Below are 19,372 nucleotides of genomic sequence, written 5' to 3' on the forward strand. Positions count from 1 at the left end.
TGTGTGTGTGTTTATGTGTGTTTATGTGTGTTTATGTGTGTTTATGTGTGTGTGTGTGTGTGTGTGTGTGTGTGTGTCTGTGTGTGTGTTGTTGATATGAGTTCATCATCATTTTCCAGTGGATGTCTCCCGCTTCTCGTTTTAGCCTCATCAGCCTTTTGGCTTTACAGTCAAGATCAGAGGCTTCGGTGTTAAATGGAGAAGGGGGTCCTTGAACTGTGTGCGTGAGCGAGTGCGAAATCCTCCCCCTATACCCCACATCACCCCCATCCTCCTCCCCACCCCACATCACCCCCATCCTCCTCCCCTTACCCCACATCACCCCCATCCTCCTCCCCTTACCCCACATCACCCCCATCCCCTCCCCTTACCCCACATCACCCCCATCCTCCTCCCCCTACCCCACATCACCCCCATCCTCCTCCCCCCCCCACATCACCCCCATCCTCCTCCCCCCCCCACATCACCCCCATCCTCCTCCCCTTACCCCACATCACCCCCATCCTCCTCCCCTCCCCCACACCACCCCCATCCTCCTCCCCTCCCCCACACACCCCATCCTCCTCCCCCCACATCACCCCCATCCTCCTCCCACCACATCACCCCCATCCTCCTCCCCCCCACATCACCCCCCATCCTCCTCCCCCACATCACCCCAATCCTCCTCCCCTTACCCCACATCACCCCTATCCTCCTCCCCCACATCACCCCCATCCTCCCCTACCCCACATCACCCCCATCCTCCTCCCCCACACCACCCCCATCCTCCTCCCCCACATTACCCCCATCCTCCTCCCACCACATCACCCCCATCCTCCTCCACCTGTGTGTTGGTGAGATACAACACTTCTGTTAGTCCATTCAAACACTCCCTTTATGCGTGTTTGAATGACAGACAGACAGGAAGGAAGGACATGGATGCATACAAGAAAGCCCACTACGACCTCTGACGAGACATCAAACATGCAAAAGGACAATATAGCAGGAAGGTGGAATCCTATTCCACCGGCTCCGACGCTCGTCGTATGTTGCAGGGCTTACAGACAATACCGGATTACGAAGGGAAGCCCAGCCGTGAGATGCCTAGTGATACAGAACTCCCAAACGCCCAGCCGTGAGATGCCCAGTGATACAGAACTCCCAAACGCCCAGCCGTGAGATGCCCAGTGATACAGAACTCCCAAACAAGCTAAATGCCTTTTTCGCTTCGAGGAAAACAACACAGAGTCCTGCATGAAAGCCCCTATTTTTCCGGATGGCTGTCCACAGAACGTTCTACATGAAACCCAAAAGGGTTCTACCTGGAACCTTAAAGAACTATTCACCCTCTGAATGGTACACATACACGGGTGTTTCTCAATGTGCACACTACCGTTCTCTACACACTCCAAGTGTATTCTCCGAGGACGTTCTCTTGGGTTATGTTCTCATGAGGAGAGTGTGGAGAACACATAAAACATTACATTTAAGAAGCACTAGCACCACTCCTACTGCACCATCCTTACTGCACTGCCCCTACTGCTCCCTCCTACTGCACCAACCTTACTGCACTTCCCCTATTGCCCCCTCCTACTGCACCACCCCTACTGCACCACCCCTACTGCACTCCCCCTACTGCACCTCCCTACTGCACTCCCCCTACTGCACCCCCTACTGCACCACCCCTACTGCACCCCTACTGCACCACCCCTACTGCACCATCCCTACTGCACTCCCCTACTGCACCTCCCTACTGCACTCCCATTACTGCACCCCTACTGCACCCCCTACTGCACCCCCTACTGCACTCCCCTACTGCACCCCTACTGCACCACCCCTACTGCACCCCTACTGCACCCCCTACTGCACTCCCCTACTGCACCCCCCTACTGCACCCCTACTGCACCACCCCTACTGCACTCCCCCTACTGCACCACCCCTACTGCACCCCCTACTGCACCCCCTACTGCACTCTCCCTACTGCACTCCCCTACTGCACCCCCTACTGCACCCCTACTGCACCTTCCCTACTGCACCCCCTACTGCACCACCCCTACTGCACCACCCCTACTGCACTCCCCCTACTGCACCACCCCTACTGCACTCCCCCTACTGCACCATCCCTACTGCACCATCCCTACTGCACCACCCTACTGCACCCCCTACTGCACCCCCTACTGCACCCCTACTCCAACACTCAGACATCATTTACAGACAGCCAGGAGAACACTCCAACACTCAGCCATCATTTACAGATAGCCAGGGGAACACTCCAACACTCAGACATCATTTACAGATAGCCAGGGGAACACTCCAACACTCAGACATCATTTACAGACAGCCAGGAGAACACTCCAACACTCCAACACTCAGACATCATTTACAGACAGCCAGGAGAACACTCCAACACTCAGACATCATTTACAGACAGCCAGGAGAACACGCCAACACTTCAACACTCCAACACTCAGACATCATTTACAGACAGCCAGGAGAACACTCCAACACTCAGACATCATTTACAAACAGCCAGGAGAACACTCCAACACTCAGACATCATTTACAGACAGCCAGGGGAGCACTCCAACACTCCAACACTCAGACATCATTTACAAACAGCCAGGAGAACACTCCAACACTCAGACATCATTTACAGACAGCCAGGAGAACACTCCAACACTCAGACATCATTTACAGATAGCCAGGGGAACACTCCAACACTCAGACATCATTTACAGATAGCCAGGGGAACACTCCAACACTCAGACATAATTTACAGATAGCCAGGAGAACACTCCAACACTCAGACATCATTTACAGATAGACAGGGGAACACTCCAACACTCAGACATCATTACAGATAGCCAGGAGAACACTCCAACACTCAGACATCATTTACAGACAGCCAGGGGAACACTCCAACACTCAGACATCATTTACAGATAGCCAGGGGAACACTCCAACACTCAGACATCATTTACAGATAGCCAGGGGAACACTCCAACACTCAGACATCATTTACAGATAGCCAGGAGAACACTCTAACACTCAGACATCATTTACAGACAGCCAGGGGAACACTCCAACACTCAGACATCATTACATATAGCCAGGAGAACACTCCAACACTCAGACATCATTTACAGACAGCCAGGGGAACACTCCAACACTCAGACATCATTTACAGACAGCCAGGGGAACACTCCAACACTCCAACACTCAGACATAATTTACAGACAGCCAGGAGAACACGCCAACACTCAGACATCATTTACAAAGAAAGCATTTATGATCAGATCAGATGTTCTCTTGATAAGTGTGTGAATTTGACCTTTAACTGCTAAGCATTTACATTGTAACTAGTACTTTTGGGTGTCAGGGAAAATGTAAGGACTAAAAAGTATATTCTTTTTTTTTAGGAATGTAGTGAAGTAAAATTAAAAGTAGTTGAAAATATGAGTAGTAAATTACAGATACCCACGGAAAACTACTTTAAAGTATTTTTACTTAAGTACTTTACACCACTGGTGAAATCAGGCAGGTAGGGGTGACAGGTAGTCTAGTGTTTAGAGCGTTGGGCCAGTAACCGAAAGCTTGTTGCGTTGAATCCCTGAGCTGACAAGGTCAAATTCTGTAGTTCTTTCCCCGAACAAGGCAGTTAACCCCACTGTTCCCCGGTAGGCTCTCATTGTAAATAAGAATTAGTTCAATAAAGTTTACATTTAAAAACATGTCGTCATAGTCACCTCCTCTACATAGTGGAGGATCTTCTTACATCCTGACGTAACGCAATTCATTTACAGAATGATTTTGTTCGGTAAAGTGTCTCGCAACTGGCAAGGTTGACTTCTAAATTGGAGAGCAATTCAGACCTGCAAAAAAAATCTTAAAGGTAAAGTAACGAATTAGGCTCTGCTCTAATGTGTGGGAGGGGGATAGTGTGTAGGAGGGGGATAGTGTGTAGGAGGGGGATAGTGGGAGGGGGGATAGTGGGAGGGGGATAGTGTGTAGGAGGGGGATAGTGTGTAGGAGGGGGATGTGTGTTGGAGGGGGATAGTGTGTGTGTAGGAGGGGGATAGTGTGTTGGAGGGGGATAGTGTGTAGGAGGGGGGATAGTGTGTGTGTAGGAGGGGCTCTATTTTGGCTGCTTTAAAAGCCTTCTACGTTCAAGTAACGAGTCAACGTCTACCACATTTGAATATTCATGAGTTTTATCAGCTGTAGGCTAATGTTCTTTTTCTGTATGACCTTATTGTTACTGGTGGAGGTCATTTCCTTCAGGTTCCAAACAGTGGGGGACGCATTTAGATGTAACACCCACCTGTCTCTGTGTGGTACGGAAGACCCTCTGGTCGGTTAATGGGGAATGTAATGCAGATGGAAAGGAAGCTGTTTGCCTAGCCGTTAGCATGTTGCTATATTTAGCTTCCACTACCTGTCTGGTCTTTTGTTTTGTCCAAGGCCGATATACAGTCACTGATAAAAAGCTAGCAGTTAAACATAGATATAGCTAGCAGTAGAATGTTACTACTGTGCAGTAAAACATAGATATAGCTAGAGGTAGAATGTTACTACTGTGCAGTAAAACATAGATATATCTAGCGGTAGAATGTTACTACTGTGCAGTAAAACATAGATATAGCTAGCGGTAGAATGTTACTACTGTGCAGTAAAACATAGATATAGCTAGAGGTAGAATGTTACTACTGTGCAGTAAAACATAGATATAGCTAGCGGTAGAATGTTACTACTGTGCAGCAAAACATAGATATATCTAGCGGTAGAATGCTACTACTGTGCAGTAAAACATAGATATAGCTAGAGGTAGAATGTTACTACTGTGCAGTAAAACATAGATATATCTAGCGGTAGAATGTTACTACTGTGCAGTAAAACATAGATATAGCTAGCGGTAGAATGTTACTACTGTGCAGTAAAACATAGATATAGCTAGAGGTAGAATGTTACTACTGTGCAGTAAAACATAGATATAGCTAGCGGTAGAATGTTACTACTGTGCAGTAAAACATAGATATAGCTAGCGGTAGAATGTTACTACTGTGCAGTAAAACATAGATATAGCTAGCGGTAGAATGTTACTACTGTGCAGCAAAACATAGATATATCTAGCGGTAGAATGCTACTACTGTGCAGTAAAACATAGATATAGCTAGCGGTAGAATGTTACTACTGTGCAGTAAAACATAGATATAGCTAGCGGTAGAATGTTACTACTGTGCAGTAAAACATAGATATAGCTAGCGGTAGAATGTTACTACTGTGCAGTAAAACATAGATATAGCTAGCGGTAGAATGTTACTACTGTGCAGTAAAACATAGATATAGAAGGTGTATAGTGGTAGACTGTTACTGTCGTGGGTCCTGCAGGAGATGTATCATTCATTATTTCTCTCTCCGCCCCGCTGGTGGTAATGACTTTATCAGATGTGGCATTGTGGGGAGGAAATGGGCATTACGGCAGGGTGTGTGGTGGGTGGGGAGGAAATGGGCATTACGGCAGGGTGTGTGGTGGGTGGGTGGATAGTGTGTTGGAGGGGGATGGAGTGTGTTGGAGGGTGGATAGTGTGTTGGAGGGGGGTAGTGTGTGGAGGGGGATAGTGTGTTGGAGGGGGATAGTGTGTGTGTTGGAGGCTGGATAGTGTGTAGGAGGGGGGATAGTGTGTAGGAGGGGGATAGTGTGTAGGAGGGGGATAGTGTGTTGGAGGGGGAGAGTGTGTGTTGAGGGGATAGTGTGTGTGTAGGAGGGGGATATGTGTTGAGGGGGGATAGTGTAGGAGTGGGGGGATAGTGTGTTGGAGGCCGGATAGTGTGTAGAGGGGGATAGTGTTTGAGGGGGATAGTGTGTGTAGAGGGGGTAGTGTAGTAGGGAGGGGGATAGTGTAGTAGGCGGGGGGATAGTGTGTGTAGGAGGGGGGATAGTGTGTTGGAGGGGGGATAGTGTGTTAGGAGGGGTGATAGTGTGTTGGAGGGTGGATAGTGTGTTGGAGGGGGATAGTGTGTTGGAGGAATAGTGTAGGAGGGGGGATAGTGTGTAGGAGGGGGATAGTGTGTTAGAGGGGGGATAGTGTGTAGGAGGAGGGATAGTAATGTGTTGGAGGGGGGATAGTGTGTTGGAGGGGGATAGTGTGTGGAGGGGGGATAGTGGATAGTGTGTAGGAGGGGGAGGTGTGTAGGAGGGGGATAGTGTGTTGGAGGGGGGATAGTGTGTGTGTAGGAGGGGGATAGTGTGTTGAGGGGGATAGTGTGTTGGAGGGGGATAGTGTGTTGGAGGGGGATAGTGTGTAGGAGAGGGGATAGTGTTTGAGGGGGATAGTATTAGGGAGGGGGATAGTGTGTTGGAGGGGGGATAGTGTGTTGGAGGGGGATAGTGTGTAGGAGGGGGATAGTGTAGGGAGGGGGGATAGTGTGTTGGAGGGGGGATAGTGTGTTGGAGGGGATAGTGTGTGTAGGAGGGGATAATTGTGTAGGAGGGATAGTGTGTTGGAGGGGGGATAGTGTGTTGGGAGGGGGATAGTGTTGGAGGGGGATAGTGTTGGAGGAGGGATAGTGTGTTGGAGGGGGGGATAGTGTGTTGGAGGGGATAGTGTGTGGAGGGGATAGTGTGTTGGAGGGGGATAGTGTGTTGGAGGGGGATAGTGTGTTGGAGGGGGATAGTGTGTTGGAGGGGGATAGTGTGTAGGAGGGGGATAGTGTGTTGGAGGGGGATAGTGTGTAGGAGATAGTGGGGATAGGGGGATAGTGTGTAGGAGGGGGATAGTGTGTTGGAGGGGGGATAGTGTGTAGGAGGGGGATAGTGTGTTGAGGGGGATAGTATGTTGAGGGGGATAGTGTGTAGGTGTAGGGGGGGATAGTGTGTTGGAGTGGGGATAGTGTTAGTGTGGAAGGGGATAGTGTGTTGGAGGGGGATATAGTGTGTAGGAGGGGATAGTGTGTTGGAGGGGGATAGTGTGGGAGGGGGATAGTGTGTGGAGGATAGTGTGTTGAGGTGATGTGTGTAGGAGGGGGATAGTGTGTGTGTAGGAGGGGGATAGTGTGTTTAGGGGGATAGTGTGTGTGGAGGGGGATAATGTGTATAACAGGGGGATAGTGTGTTGGGAGGAAGGGATAGTGTGTAGGAGGGGGATAGTGTGTTGGGAGGGGGATAGTGTGTTGGAGGGGGATAGTGTAGGAGGGGGATAGTGGGAGTGGGGGATAGTGGAGGGGGATAGTGTGTTGGAGTGGGGATAGTGTGTTGAGGGGGATAGTGTGTTGGAGGGGGATAGTGTTGGAGGGGGATAGTGTGTAGGAGGGGGATAGTGTGTAGAGGGGGATAGTGTGGGAGGGGGATAGTGTGTAGGAGGGGGGATAGTGTGTAGAGGGGGATAGTGTGTTGGAGGGGGATAGTGTGTAGGAGGGGAGGTGTTGGAGGGGTCAGGTGTAGGAGGGGGATAGTGGTAAAGGAGGTGGACAGTGTGTTGGAGGGGGATAGTGTGTTGGAGGGGGGATAGTGTGTAGGAGGGGATAGTGTGTGTATAGAGGGGGGATGAGGTGTTGAGGGGGATAGTGTGTGTAGGAGGGGAGGAGGGGGAAGTTGGAGGGGGATAGTGTGTTGGAGGGGGATGTGTGTGTGTAGGAGAATAGTGTGTAGGGAGGGGGATAGTGTGTTGGAAGAGGATAGTGTGTAGGAGGGGGGATAGTGTGTTGGAGGGGGATAGGTGTGTTGGAGGGATAGATGTGTTGGAGAGGGGGATAGTGTGTAGGAGGGGGGATAGTGTGTGTGTTGGAGGGGGATAGTGTGTAGGAGGGGGATAGTGTGGAGAGGGAGATAGTGTGTTGGAGGGATAGTGTGTGTGTAGGAGGGGGGGGATAGTGCTGGAGAGGGATAGTGTGGAGTGGGGGATAGTATGTTGGAGAGGGATAGTGTTGGAGGGGGATAGTGTGTAGGAGGGGGGGATAGGTGTTGGAGGGGGGATAGTATGTTGGAGGGGGGATAGTGTGTTGAGGGGGGATAGTGTGTAGGAGGGGGATAGTGTGTAGGAGGGATAGTGTGGAGAGGGAATAGTGTGTTGGAGGGGGATAGTGTGGCAAGAGAAGGATAGTGTGTAGGAGGGGGATAGTGTAGGAGGGGATAGTGTGTTGGAGAGAATAGTGTGTTGAGAAGGGATAGTGTGGGTAGGAGGGGGATAGTATGTTGGAGGGTGGATAAAATATGTTGGGTGATAGTGTGTTGGAAAGGGGATAGTGTGTAGGAGGGGGATAGTAATATGTGAAGGGAGGGGGGATGTGTTGGAGGGGGATAGTGTGTGTGTAGGAGGGTGGATAGTGTGTTGGAGGGGGATAGTGTTGGAGTGGGGGATAGTGTGTGTAATAGGAGGGGGATAGTGCAGGAGAGAATAGTAATGTTGAGGGAGATAGGGTAATATGTTGGAGGGGATAGTGTGTTGGAGGGGGATAGTGTGTTGGAGGGGGATAGTGTGTTAGAGGGGGATAGTGTGTGTTGAGGGGATAGTGTTGAGGATAGTGTGTTGGAGGGGGATAGTGTAGAGAGGGGGATAGTGTATTGGAGGGGGATAGTGTGTTGGAGGGGGGATAGTGTGTGTAGGAGGGGGATAGTGTGTGTAGGAGGGGGATATGTGTAGGAGGTGGATAGTGTGTTGGAGGGGGATAGTGTGTGTAGGAGGGGGGATAGTGTGTAGGAGGGGGATAGTGTGTTGGAGGAAAGGGATAGTGTGTTGGAGAGGGGATAGTGTGTTGGAGGAAGGGGATAGTGTGTGTAGGAAGGGGATAGTGGTGTTGGAAGGTGGATAGTGTGTTGGAGGGGGATAGTGTGTTGGAGGGGATAGTGTGTGTGTAGGAGGGGGATAGTGTGTTGGAGGTGGATAGTGTGTTGGAGGGGGATAGTGTTGGAGGGGGGATAGTGTGTTGGAGGGGGATAGTGTGTGTAGGAGGGGGGGGATAGTGTGTTGGAGGGGGATAGTGTGTTGGAGGGGGATAGTGTGTTAAGGGGGATAGTGTTGGAGGGGGATAGTGTGTTGGAGGGGGATAGTGTGTTGGGAGGGGGATAGTGTGTAGAGGGGGATAAATGTGTTAGGAGGGGGGATAGTAATATTGGAGAAGGGGATAGTGTGTGTGTAGGGAGGGGGATAGTGTGGGAGGGGGATAGTGTGTTGGTAGGGGGATATGTGTTAGAGGAATGTAGGAGGGGATGAGTGGCAAGAGAGGGGGATAGTGTGTTGGAGGGGATAGTATGTGTGTAGGAGGGGGATAGTGTGTTGGAGGGATAGTGTGTTGGAGAGGGGGATAGTGTGTGTAGGAGGGGGGATAGTGTGTTGGAGGGTGGATAGTGTTTGGAGGGGGATAGTGTGTAGGAGAGGGGGATAGTGTGTTGGAAGGGTGGATAGTGTGTAGGAGGAGGGATAGTGTGTTGCAGGGGGATAGTGTGTAGGAGGGGGATAGTGTGTTGGAGGGGGATAGTGTGTAGGAGGGGGGATAGTGTGTTGGAGGATAGTGAGTAGGAGGGGGATAGTGTGTTGGAGAGGGGATAGTGTGTAGGAGGGGGGGATAGTGTGTAGGAGAGATAAATGTAGGAGGGGGATATGTGTAGGAGGGGGATAGTGTGTTGGAGGGGGGATAGGTGTTGAGGGGATAGTGTAGAGGGGGATAGTGTGTAGGAGGGGAATAGTGTGTAGGAGGGGGATAGTGTAGGAGAGGGGATAGTGTGTTTGGAGGGGGGATGATGTGGGCCAGGGGGATAGTGTGTAGGAGTGGGATAAAAATGTTGAGAGGGGATAGTGTAGTTGAGGGGGATAGTGTGTGTAGGAGGAGTGTGGGGGATAGTGTGTTGGAGGGGGATAGTGTGTTGGAGGGGACAGTGTGGAGGGGGGATAGTGTGTAGAGGAAGGGATAGTAATGTGTGTGTAGGAGGGGGATAGTGTGTTGGAGGGGATAGTGTGTGTGTAGGAGGGGGATAGTGTGGGAGGAGGACATAGTGTGTTGGGAGGGGGATAGTGTGTGGGAGGGGGATAGTGTGTTGAGGATACAGTGTTGGAGGGGATAGTGATAGAGGGGGATATGTGTAGGAGGGGATAGTGTGTGTTGGAGGGGGATAGTGTTGGAGGGGGATATGTGGGGAGGAGATAGTGGAGGAGGGGGGATAGTGTGGTGTGTAGGAGGGGGATAGTGTGTAGAGGGATAGTGGAGGGAGGGGGATAGTGTGTTGGAAGGGGGATATGAGTGGGGATGATAGTGTGTAGGAGGGTGTGTTGGAGTGTTGGAGGGGGGATATGTGTTAGAGGGGGATAGTATGTAGGAGGGGGATAGTGTTGGAGGGGGATAGTGTGTAGGAGGTGTGTTGGAGGGGGGATAGTGTGTAGGAGGGGGATAGTGTGTAGGAGTGGAGGGATAGTGTGTAGGAGGGGGATAGTGTGTTGGAGGAGGATGTGTTGGAGGGGGATAGTGTGTGTGAGGGGGAGATAGTGGAGGGTGGATAGTGTGTTGGAGGGGGATAGTGTGTTTGAGAGGGGATAGTGGGGAGGGGGATAGTGTGTGGAGGAGTGGGGATAGTGGAGAGCAGGATAGGAGGGATAGTGTGTTGGAGGGGAAGGACAGTGGGAGGAGGACAGTGTGTAGGAGGGGGATAGTGTGTTGGAGGGGGGATAGTGAGGGGGATAGTGTGTTGGAGGGGGATAGTGTTGGAGGGGGATAGTGTGTTGGAGGGGGGATAGTGTGTAGGAGGGGGATAGTGTGTGTGTTGAGGGGGATAGTGTGTAGGAGGGGATAGTGTGTTGGAGGGGAGATAGTGTGTTGGAGGGGGATAGTGTGTGTGGAGGGGGGGATAGTGTGTTGGAGGGATAGTGTGTTGGAGGGGGATAGTGTGTTGGAGGGGGATAGTGTGTTGGAGGGGGATAGTGTGTAGGAGGGGGATAGTGTGTTGGAGGGGGATAGTGTGTTGGAGGGGGGATAGTGTGTGTAGGGAGGGGGATAGTGTTGGAGGGGGGGATAGTGTGTTGGAGGGGGATAGTGTGTTGGAGGGGGATAGTGTAGAGGGGGATAGTGTGTTGGAGGGGGATAGTGGGGAGGGGGATAGTGTGTTGGAGGGGGGATAGTGTGTTAGAGGGATAGTGTTGGAGGGTGGATAGTGTGTTGGAGGGATAGTGGGGGATAGTGTTGGAGGGGGATAGTGTGTAGGAGGAGGGACATAGTGTGTTGGAGGGGATAGTGAGGGGATAGTGTAGGAGGGTGGATAGTGTGTAGGAGGGGGATAGTGTGTTGGAGGGGGATAGTGTGTGGGGGATAGTGTTGAGGGGGATAGTGTGTGGAGGGGGATAGTGTGTTGGAGGAGGGGATAGTGTGTTGGAGGGATAGTGTGTAGGAGGGGGATAGTGTGTTGGGAGGGGGGATATGTGTTGGAGGGGATAGTGTGTTGGAGGGGGATAGTGTGTTGGAGGGGGGATAGTGTGTAGGAGGGGGATAGTGTGTGTAGGAGGGGGATAGTGTGTTGGAGGGGGGATAGTGTGGGGAGGGGGAAGTGTGTAGTAGGAGGGGGATAGTGTGTTGGAGGGGGATAGTGTGTGTGGAGGGGGGATAGTTTGGAGGGGGGATAGTGTGTTGGAGGGGGGATAGTGTGTGGAGGGGGATAGTGTGTTGGAGGGGGGATAGTGTGTGGAGGAAGGGGATAGTGTGTTGGAGGGGGATAGTGTGTTGAGAGGGATAGTGTGTTGGAGGGGGGATAGTGTGTAGGAGGGGGGATAGTGTGTTGGAGGAGGGGGATAGTGTGTTGGAGGGGGATAGTGTGTGTGTAGGAGGGGGGGATAGTGTGTTGGAGGGGGATAGTGTGTTGGAGGGGGGATAGTGTGTGTGGAGGAGGGGATAGTGTGTGGAAGGGATAGTGTGTTGGAGGGATAGTGTGTAGGGGGATAGTGTTGGAGGGGGGATAGTGTGTTGGAGGGGGGATAGTGTGTAGGAGGGGGGATAGGAGGGGGTGGATAGTGTGTTGGAGGGATAGTGTGTGTGTAGGAGGGGGATAGTGGGGAGGATAGTGTGTTGGAAGGGGGATAGTGGTGGGAGGATAGTGTGTAGGAGGGGGATAGGTAGAGAGGGGATAGTGTGTGTAGGAGAGGGGGATAGTGTGTTGGAGAGGGGGATAGTGTGTTGGAGGGGGATAGTGTGTGTGGAGGGGGGTAGTGTGTTGGAGGGGGATAGTGTGTTGGAGGGGGATAGTGTGTGTGTAGGAGGGGGGATAGTGTGTTGGAGGGTGGATAGTGTGTTGGAGGGGGATAGTGTGTAGGAGGGGGGATAGTGTGTTGAGAGGTGGATAGTGTGTAGGAGATAGTGTGTAGGAGGGGGGATAGTGTGTTGGAGGGGGATAGTGTGTAGGAGGGGGATAGTGTGTTGGAGGGGGATAGTGTGTTGGAGTAGGAGGGGGGATAGTGTGTGGGAGGGGGATAGTGTGTAGGAGGGGGGGATATAGTGGAGAGAATAGTGTGTTGGAGGGGGATAGTGTGTTGGAGGGGGATAGTGTGTTGGAGGGGGGATAGTGTGTGTAGAGGGGGATAGTGTGTTGGAGGGGGATAGTGTGTGTAGGAGGGGGATAGTGTGTGTGTAGGAGGGGATAGTGTGTAGGAGGGGGATAGTGTGTGTAGGAGGGTGGATAGTGTTGGAGGGGGGATAGTGTGTTGGAGGGGGATAGTGTGTTGGAGAGGGGATAGTGTTGAGAGTGTTGGAGAGGGGATAGTGTAAGTAGGATAGTGTAGGAGGGATAGTGTGTTGGAGGTGGATAGTGTGTTTGGAGGGATAGTGTGTGGAGGGGATAGTGTGTAGGGAGGGGACATAGTGTGTGTGGTAGGAGGGGGGATAGTGTGTTGGAGGGGGATATGTGTGTAGGAGGGGGATAGTGTTGGAGGGGGGATAGTGTGTTGGAGGGGGATAGTGTGTGTAGGAGGGGGATAGTGTAGGAGGGGGATAGTGTGTTGAGGGGATAGTGTGTAGGAGGGGGATAGTGTGTTGGAGGGGGATAGTGTGTTGGAGGGTGGATAGTGTGTAGGAGGGGATAGTGTGTTGGAGGGGGATAGTGGGTTGGAGGGGGGATAGTGTGTGGGAGGGGGATAGTGTGTTGGAGGGATAGTGTGTTGGAGGGGGGATAGGAGGAGGGGGATAGTGTGTAGGAGGGGGGATAGTGTGTTGGAGGATAGTGTGTGTGTAGAGGGGGATAGTGTTGGAGGGGATAGTGTGTTGGAGGGGGATAGTGTGTGTGGAGGGGGACAGTGTGTTGGAGGGGATAGTGTGTTGGAGGGGGATAGTGTGTGTGTAGGAGGGGATAGTGTGTTGGAGGGTGGATAGTGTGTTGGAGGGGGATAGTGTGTAGGGAGGGGGATAGTGTGTTGGAGGAGGGGATAGTGTGTAGGAGGGGGATAGTGTGTAGGAGGGGGGATAGTGTGTTGTAGGGGATAGTGTGTAGGATGGGGGGATAGGAGTTGGAGGGGGATAGTGTGTTGGAGGGGGGATAGTGTGTAGGAGGGGGATAGTGTGGGATGGGGGATGTGAGGAGGGATAGTGTGTTGGAGGGGATAGTGTGTTGGAGGGGGGATAGTGTGTTGGAGGAGGGGGATAGTGTAGTGTGTTGGAGGGTGGATAGTGTGTGTAGGAGGGGATAGTGTGTTGAGGGGGATAGTGTGTGGGAGGGGGATAGTGTGTAGGAGGGGGGATAGTGTGTTGGAGGGATAGTGTGTTGGAGGGGGATAGTGTGTAGGAGGGGGATAGTGTGTAGGGAGGGGGATAGTGTGTGGAAGGATAGTGTGTAGGAGGGGGATAGTATGTTGGAGGGGGATAGTGTGTAGGAGGGGATAGTTGGAGGGGGATAGTGTGTTGGAGGGGATAGTGTGTTGGAGGGGATAGTGTGTAATAGGAGGAGGGGATAGTGTGTTGGAGGGGTGGATAGTGTGTTGGAGGGGGATAGTGTGTTGAGGGGGGATAGTGTGCAGGAAGGGGATAGTGTGTAGGAGGGGGATATGATGTGTAGGAGGGGGATAGTGTGTTGGAGGGGGGATAGTGTGTGTGTAGGAGGGGGATAGTGTGTGGAGGGGGGATAGTGTGTTGGAGGGGGATAGTGTGTAGGAGGGGGGATAGTGTTGGAGGGGGATAGTGTGTTGGAGGGGATAGTGTGTTGGAGATAGTGTGTAGGAGGGGGGATAGTGTGTATTTGGAGGGGGATAGTGTGTAGGAGGGGGATAGTGTGTGGGAGGGAGATAGTGTGTTGAGGGGATAGTGTGGAGTAGGAGGGGGATAGTGTGTTGGAGGGGGATAGTGTGGGGGGGGATAGTGTGTTGGAGGGGGGGATAGTGTGTTGGAGGGGATGAGTGTGTAGGAGGGGGATAGTGTGTTGGAGGGGGATAGTGTTGGAGGGGGATAGTGTGCTGGAGGGGGGATAGTGTGTAGGAGGGGGGATAGTGTGTAGGAGGGGGATAGTGTGTAGGAGGGGGATAGTGTGTTGGAGGGGGATAGTGTGTAGGGAGGGGGAGTGTAGGAGGGGGATAGTGTGTAGGAGGGGATAGTGTGTTGGAGGGGGATAGTGTGTTGGAGGGGGATAGTGTGTGTGTAGGAGGGATAGTGTGTTGGAGGGTGGATAGTGTGTTGGAGGGGGATAGTGTCTGTTGGAGGGGGATAGTGTGTAGGAGGATAGTGTGTGTGTAGGGAGGGGGATAGTGTGTTGGAGGGGATAGTGTGTGTGTAGGAGGTGGGATAGTGTGTTGAGGGGGGAGTGTGTTGGAGGGGATAGTGTGTGTGGAGGGGGACAGGTGTGTAGGAGGGGGAGGGATAGTGTGTTGGAGGGGTGATAGTGTGTTGGAGGGGGGATAGTGTGTTGGGGGATAGTGTGTTGGAGGGGGATAGTGTGTTGGAGGGGGATAGTGTGGAGGAGGGGGGATAGTGTGTGTGTTGGAGGGGGATAGTGTGTAGGAGGGGGAGTGTGTTGGGAGGGGAGATAGTGTGTTGGAGGGAGGATAGATGTGTAGGAGGGGGATAGTGTGTTGGAGGGGGATAGTGTGGAGTGGGGATAGTGTGTTGGAGGGGGATAGGAGGGTGTGTTGGAGGGGGGATAGTGATGTAGGAAGGGGATAGTGTGTTGGAGGGGGATAGTGTGTTGGAGAGGGGATGGAGTGTGACTGGGAGGGGGGATAGTGTGTTGGAGGGGGGATAGTGTGTTGGAGGAGTGGATAGTGTGTTGGAGGGTGGATAGTGTGTAGGAGGTGGGATAGTGTGTTGGAGGGGGATATGTGTAGGGAGGGGGATAGTGTGTAGGAGGGGGATAGTGTGTTGGAGGGGGATAGTGTGTTGGAGGGTGGATAGTGTGTTGGAGGGGATAGTGTGTAGGAGGGGGATAGTGTGTTGAGGGGATAGTGTGTAGGAGGGGGATAGTGTGTTGGAGGGGATAGTGTGTTGGAGGGGATAGTGTGTAGAGGGGGATAGTGTGTAGGAGGGGGATAGTGTGTTGGAGGGATAGTGTGTGGGAGGGGGGGGTGGAGAGATAGTGTGTTGGAGGGGGATAGTGTGTGGAGGGGGATAGTGGAGGGGGATAGTGTGTTGGAGATAGTGTGTTGGAGGGGGGATAGTGTGTTGGAGGGGGATAGTGTGTTGGAGGGGGATAGTGTGTAGGAGGGGGATAGTGTTGTGGGAGAGGGATAGTGTGTTGGAGGGGATAGTGTGTGGAGGGGGATAGTGGTGTGTAGGAGGGTGGATAGTGTGTTGGAGGTGGATAGTTGTGGAGGGGGATAGTGTGGGAGGGGATAGTGTGTTGGAGGGGGATAGTGTGTTGGAGAGGGGATAGTGTGTGGAGGGGGATAGTGTGTGTAGGAGGGGGATAGTGTGTTGGAGGGTGGATAGTGTGTTGGAGGGGGATAGTGTGTTGGAGGGGGATAGTGTTAGGAGGGGATAGTGTGTGTGTAGGGAGGGGGGATAGTGTGTTGGAGGGGGATAGTGTGTGAGGGGGATAGTGTGTTGGAGGGGGATAGTGTGTTGGAGGGGATAGTGTGTGTAGGAGGGGGATAGTGTGTAGGAGGATAGTGTGTTGGAGGGGGATAGTGTGTAGGAGGGGGATAGTGTGTTGGAGGGGATAGTGTGTTGGAGGGTGGATAGTGTGCAGGGAGGGATGTGGGGAGGGGGATAGTGTTGGAGGGGGATAGTGTGGTGTAGGGAGTAGTGTTGGGAGAGGGATAGTGTGTTGGAGGGGGATATAGTGTGTAGGAGGGGGATAGGAGGGGGGATAGTGTGTTGGAGGGGGGATAGTGTGTGTGTAGGAGGGGGATAGTGGTTGGAGGGGGATAGTGTGTTGGAGGGGGATAGTGTGTGTGTAGGAGGGATAGTGTGTAGGGGGATAGGGGATAGTGTGTGTGAGGGGGGATAGTGTGTTGGAGGGGGATAGTGTGTTGGAGGGGGATAGTGTGTAGGAGGGGGGATAGTGTGTTGGAGGGTGGATAGTGTGTAGGGAGGGGGATAGTGATAGTGTGTTGGGAGGGGATAGATAGTGTGTTGGGAGGGGGATAGTGGGGGGACAGATAGTGTGTAGGAGGGTGGGAGTGGGGGATGTGTGGAGAGGGGATAGTGTGTTGGAGGGGGGATAGGGGATAGGAGGGATAGTGTGTAGGAGGATAGTGTGTTGTAGTGTGAGGGGGAGTGGGAGGGGGATAGTGTGTGTTGGAGGGGGATAGTGTGTGGAGGGGGATAGTGTGTTGGAGGGGGATAGTGTGTTGAGGGGGATAGTGTGGAGGGGGATAGTGTGTAGGAGGGGATAGTGTGTGGAGGGGGATAGTGTGTTGGAGGGGGATAGTGTGTGTAGTTGAGGGGATAGTGTGTGGAGGGGGGATAGTGTGTTGGAGGGGGATAGTGTGTTGGAGGGGGATAGTGTGGAGGGGGATAGTGTGTAGGAGGGGGATAGTGTGTTGAGGGGGATAGTGTGTTGAGGGGGATAGTGTGTTGGAGGGGGATAGTGTGTTGGAGGGGGATAGGGGATAGTGTGTAGGGGGGAGTGTGTTGGATAGTGTGTTGGAGGGGGATAGTGTGTTGGAGGGGGGATAGTGTGAGGAGGGGATAGTGTGTTGGAGGGGGATAGTGTGTTGGAGGGTGGATAGTGTGTAGGAGGGGGATAGTGTGTGTTGGAGGGGGATAGTGTGTAGGAGGGGGGATAGTGTGTTGGAGGGGGGATATGTGTTGGAGGGGGATAGTGTGTAGGAGGGGGGGATAGTGTGTTGGAGGGTGATAGTGTGTTGGAGGGGGATAGTGTGTTGGAGGGGATAGTGTGTGGGGAGGGGGATAGTGTTGGAGGGATAGTGTGTAGGAGGGGACAGTGTGTGGAGGGGGATAGGAGGGGGATAGTGTGTTGGAGGGGGATAGTGTGTGTGTTGAGGGGGATATAGTGTGTGGAGGGGGATAGTGTGTTGGAGGGGGATAGGAGGAGGGGGATAGTGTGTTGGAGGAGGGATGGAGGGGGATAGTGGAGGGGGATAGTGTGTTGAGGAGGGGGATAGTGTGGTTGAGGGGGGGATAGTGTGTAGGAGGGGGATAGTGTGTAGGAGGGGGATAGTGTGTTGGAGGGGGGGATAGTGTGTTGGAGGGGGGATAGTGTGTGTGTAGGAGGGGGAGGATAGTGTGTTGGAGGGTGGATAGTGTGTGGAGGGGGATAGTGTGTTGGGAGGGGATAGTGTGTAGGAGGGGGATAGTGTGTGCTGAGGAGGGGGATAGTGTGTGGAGGGGGATAGTGTGTGTAGGATAGGGGACAGGTGATAAAAATGGAGGGGGATAGTGTGTGTAGGAGGGGGATAGTGTGGGAGGGGGATAGTGTGTTGGAGGGGGATAGTGTGTGGAGGGGGGGATAGTGTGTTGGAGGGGGGATAGTGTGTTGGAGGGGGATAGTGTGTGGAGGGGATAGTGTAGGAGGGGGATAGTGTGTGTGTTGGGGGATAGTGTGGAGGAGGGGATAGTGAGGGGGGGATAGTGTGTGTTGGAGGGAGAGATAGTGTGTAGGAGGGGGGGATAGTGAGGGAGGGATAGTGTGTAGGAGGGGGATAGTGTGTTGGAGGGGGATAGTGTGTTGGAGGGGGATAGTGTGTTGGAGGGGGATAGTGTGTTGAGGGGGATATGTGTGTGTTGGAGGGGGATAGTGTGTAGGAGGGGGATAGTGTGTGGAGGATAGGGTTGGAGGGGGATAGTGTGTAGGAGGGGGATAGTGTGTGGAGGGGGATAGTGGGAGGGGGGATAGTGTGTTGGAGGGGGATAGTGTGTTGGAGGGGGATAGTGTGTTGGAGGGGGATAGTGGTTGGAGGGATAGTGTGTAGGAGGGGGATAGTGTGTTGGAGGGGGGGGATAGTGTGTGTTGGAGGGGGATAGTGTGTTGAGGGATAGTGTGTTGAGGGGATAGTGTGAGTGTAGGGGGATAGTGTGTTGGAGGGGGATAGTGTGTTGGAGGAGGGGATAGTGTGCTGGGAGGGGGATAGTGTGATGTGGAGGGTGGATAGTGTTGGATAGGCTGAGGAGGGGGATAGTATGTTGGAGAGGTGAGGGGGATAGTGTGTTGGAGGGGGATAGTGTGTTGGAGGGGGATAGTGTGTGTGGGAGGGGGATAGTGTAGGAGGGGGATAGTGTGTTGGAGGGGGATAGTGTGTAGGGGGGGATAGTGTGTTGGAGGGGATAGTGTGTTGGAGGATAGTGGTTGGAGTGGGGATAGTGTTGGAGGGGGGATAGTGTGTGGAGGGGGATAGTGTGTTGGAGGGGGATAGTGTGTTGGAGGGGGATGTGTTGGGGATAGTGTGTTGGAGGGGGATAGTGTGGAGGGGGATAGTGTGTTGGAGGGGGATAGTGTGTGGAGGGGGATAGTGTGTTGGAGGGGAGATAGTGTGTTGGAGGGGGGATAGTGTGTTGTAGGAGGGGGATAGTGTGTTGGAGGGGGATAGTGTGTGGAGGGGGATAGTGTGTTGGAGGGGATAGTGTGTTGAGGGGGATAGTGTGGAGGAGGGGACAGTAGGTGTTGGAGGGGATAGTGTGTTGAGGGGGATGAGTGTGTGAGGAGGGGATAGTGTTGGAGGGGGATAGTGTGTTGGAGGATAGGGTTGGAGGGGGGATAGTGTGTTGGAGTGGGTAGTGTGTTGGAGGGTGGATAGTGTGTAGGAAGGAGGGATAGTGTGTTGAGAGGGATAGTGTGTTGAGGGGGATAGTGTGTTGGAGGAGGGGGGATAGTGTGTGTTGGAGGGGGGATAGTGTGTTGAGGGGGATAGTGTGTTGGAGGGGGATAGTGTGTGTGTTGGAGGGGGGATAGGGATGTGTGTAGAGGGGATAGTGTGTTGGAGGGGATAGTGTGTGTAGGAGGGGGGACAGTGTGTTGGAGGGGGATAGTGTGTTGGAGGGGGAT

The sequence above is a fragment of the Oncorhynchus nerka genome, linkage group LG19 (assembly GCF_034236695.1).
Source record: "Oncorhynchus nerka isolate Pitt River linkage group LG19, Oner_Uvic_2.0, whole genome shotgun sequence".
Lineage (NCBI taxonomy): Eukaryota > Metazoa > Chordata > Actinopteri > Salmoniformes > Salmonidae > Oncorhynchus > Oncorhynchus nerka.